This window comes from Ictidomys tridecemlineatus, chromosome 4 (genome assembly GCF_052094955.1).
Source record: "Ictidomys tridecemlineatus isolate mIctTri1 chromosome 4, mIctTri1.hap1, whole genome shotgun sequence".
Lineage (NCBI taxonomy): Eukaryota > Metazoa > Chordata > Mammalia > Rodentia > Sciuridae > Ictidomys > Ictidomys tridecemlineatus.
The window spans coordinates 105,358,798-105,362,672 of NC_135480.1; the positions used below are offsets into that span (position 1 = coordinate 105,358,798).

Consider the following 3,875-nt stretch of genomic DNA (forward strand, 5'->3'; position numbering starts at 1 on the left):
GTCCATGTGTTATTAAAGTTGGGCTGAGTAATAAACGCTATAAATGTCCTAGGAGACAGCACTCATGCCCAGTGAGCATGACATCCCATAATAGACCTATTTGGCTTGTTACCCTGGCGCCTTTCTCTACCCTGATCTCTGGAAACCAGAGAAAGGCAAACATGAGAATGTCCATCCAAAGGCGTAGACATGGGTCTAAGATGCTTTGCTTGGAGAGTTTTCATAAGATCATATTTCTGGCCAGATTCCTATTACTTCTGAGTTGTAGTTGGGAGGCGATTTTTTCATTAACATTTCTCTTCCCAGAAGGAAACCATTATCCTCCAAATAAAATTCAAGTGAACTAAATCACTTCCAACCTCAGTATCATTTCAGGCTTGGTGTCATTTGTGGATTCAAGACTGAGTCCCATTTAATCTGCTCAAGTTCCATTTCTAATAGGAAAAATGCCAGCAAACAAAGAAGAGATGCATCCCATTTTCAGAGGCAATCGCCTTCTATGTTTCAGACTGATTATAAAGGAGTTCAATTTATCAATTTCTTACAGAGTCAGCTCTGTCTGACAAAGCCAAGTCTGACTGCATTCATTCTTTCAACAAACATTTGTTGAGTGTCTACCTTATGCCAGGCACTGGGGCCAGCCCCTAGAGAGATACAGTTTATTTTAATCAAGAAACTCACGGCTTACCTGTGAAGACACAAATATAAATAGCTACTAAATCACATAATCAATACCCTACCAGCGATTTGAATGAGATAATATGGGAATATGCACTGATAAGTAACAAGGATCCAAATATCAGGAAAACTGTCCTTGCTTTCAAGAAGGTCTGAATCTAGGTGGGAAAAAACAAACAAACAAACAAACAAAAATACAGCTGAACTCTTAGGCCATTTTTGCTAAGTGCCAAGCAAGAATAATTAACCAAAACAAAACAAGAGCTAAATGTTGATCGTGAATTAGTTATGGTATCTACATAATGACTGAGGACTATGGGGATCAGGGTGGATAGAAGAATAAATGTGAGCTGACTTTTAAAAATGCAAATATTCTTATAGCAAAAGAAGAACACGGGAGAAAGGAAAAGAAGAGGAAGAGGAAGAGGAGGAAGAAGAGTTCTGATCCCAGAAACTAGTATGAACAAAGGCATGCAGGTAGGAAAGTACCCCATCTCTCCATCCTAGAGCAACAAGGAAGTGCTCAGCCTGCTTGGAACAAAGGTTTTATGTGTAAGAAAGTTCAGGGATAGTTTGAAAGGCAGATTGGGGCCATAGTATGTAGCCCTGAGTAGTATATATAGGAATGTGGATTTTATTCTATGACCTATGAAGAGTTCAGATACCTTTTGAACAGGTAAATGAAAGGAAATCAGCAGGAAAATTAAATTTGAGTAGTTCATAGGACAAATTGGAATATGAAGGTAATAGTGAAAGAAGGGAATATTTGGTAGTAATTTTTTATGAACAGAGAGAGTCCTATGCTTACATTTAACAATCATTAATACATAATAGCTAATGATAAGCAATTATTGCATTGCAGGGAGGGGATGTTCATAAGAGGGATACAGGGTGACACCATTATTCCTGAAAAATATTCCTTGTGCAAAATGCAGGGGAAGATCCTGCATTTAAACTTAAAATATCAGCTCTAGGTCATTTCCGTCATTTAAGTTGCTCAAATCTCAAGAGTAAGTACCACAGCAGGCACGAAGGAGATAATAATTGGAGTCTCAGAAAGAAACAGAATATTATAATAGCAAGGAATTTAGAGACTATTTTGTCCAGTGACTTTTATTTTGTAGGTGCGGACACGGTCACCAAATGACAATAGCCAGAACTTCAGAGTTAAAATACAGGTACCTAATCCATACCAGATATTCTTCCCATTATACCAAATTCTTTCTTAAATAACAGCCATGTGTCTCCCCTCCAAGAACTTACACAGAGAAACCCAGCACTGTTCTCCAAGGGGAGGTGTGGATACACTCACCCCACGGTGAGCAAAATGGGATATGCATTCTTCAGGACTGGTAGAAAAAACAAGCCTCCTGCATATTTGGAGAATACAGTTCTCTGGAAGCTAATGGACCATATATGAAAAGTTACACTTCTTGAGTTATAGTATTTGAAGGCAAAGCTTGCCCTTGGAGATGAATAGAGGAGAGATCTCTTTCCTGTGAAAATAAAGCTTTCATGTTATCTGCCTAATGCTGTCTCATTTCTAAAGTTGGTCCCAGACCTCAGCCTCTCCCACCGTCGGGGCACGGTGGTCGTGGAGCGCTGGTGGAAGGTGCCGCTGGCCGGGGAGGGTTGCAAGCCGCGTCTGCACCGGCGACACCGCGTCTACAAGCTGGTGGAGGACACGAAACACCGGCCCAAGGAGAACCTGGAGCTCATCCTCACAGCGGTCTGTGGAGAAACTTGGAGTCCGCGGTGACCTGGTTTCAGTCAGCAAGTCTTTGGGTCGCAATCGGCTCCTTCCCCAAGGACTCGCTGTGTACGCATCCCCTGAAAACCGAAAGCTGTTCGAAGAAGAGAAATTGCTGAGACAAGAAGGAAAATTAGAGAGGATCCAGACTAAGGCAGGCGAGGCGACAGTGAAATTTTTGAGAAACTGTCACTTGGAGGTAGGAATGAAGAACAATGTCAAATGGGAGCTGAATTCTGAAATAGTCGCCCGCCACTTCCTTAAGAATCTTGGTGTCGTGGTTGCCCCTCATGCATTGAAACTACCAGAGGAGCCTATCACACGGTGGGGCGAGTACTGGTGTGAGGTGACGGTCAATGGGCTTGACACCGTGAGAGTTCCTATGTCTGTGGTGAACTTTGAAAAGCCCAGGACCAAAAGATATAAGTTCTGGTTGGCCCAACAAGCTGCCAAGGGCCTGACCTCCACCAGTTCCCAGACTGTCTGAACCTACTCTCCCTGCAAGACTGAAAAGCAGAATCAGTAGCAGTGAAACAAAAAGGGGCCAGTACCCTGATCGCACTCCCATACCTGACCAAATATGGAATTTTAGAGAACATTTGGACTCATCGGACTGAACGGTATATACATGTTGAATTCTCCATTTTCACCGTCTCCATCATATCCAGCTCCATCGGAGCACTTTTGCCAAAGAAGTACTAGGCTGTTGATTTGATAAACTGGATACCAGTGGATTGAAACAGTTTAGATTCTATTTAGTCTTTTCTTTTATTGGAGTTGATTGAAACAAATGGAAGAGTTAGCCATTGTCTTTAATTTCATCATCCAAACTGAATATTTGTATCTCAAGCAGAAATAAAATGTGCATTCTTGATAGGTATAATGGCACACACCTGTAATCCCAATGATTTGGGAGACTGAGGCAAGAGGATCAGAAGTTCAAGACCAGCTTGGGCATCCTTGTTTCAAAAAATAAAAAGATCTGAGGTGTAGCTCAATAGGAGAGTGCTGCTGGGTTCAATTCCCAATATCACACACTTGAATAAAGGAGGTGTGGTTTTTTGGTTTGTTTTTTGTTTTAACTGGACTTGAGTACACTGGGGATAAGACATCCAAGTGGAATATGTTCTTGAGCACTGAGGTTTGCTGCCCCCCAAAAAAAGGAGAGAATATATCAGCTTGCTATATTCCATAGTTGCTCTGAGCAAATTACTCTGAATAAACTGATATGTCTTTAGTCTTAAAAAATAAAATAAAATAAAGTTGGTCCCAGAAAAGTTTGAACAAAGGTATTTTAATCTGGGGTTATAAAATGAAGGGTCCAGTTGTTTTAAAATAGGTGTAAGAAACAACACAGAAGTTCAAGCCCTCAAAGGAATGTGTTCATGACTCTCAAGTGATGATTAGACAAATTCTCATCTTTTAAATTTTTTCTGAGAAACTAAAC

At 41.0% G+C, this 3,875-nt stretch overlaps 1 pseudogene; it reads left to right on the top strand.

Moving 5' to 3' along the window:
• Positions 1–1,137: 1,137 nt before the first annotated feature.
• On the top strand, positions 1,138–3,665 carry LOC101963049 (large ribosomal subunit protein bL9m pseudogene; annotated as a pseudogene).
• The last annotated feature ends 210 nt before the right edge of the window (positions 3,666–3,875 follow it).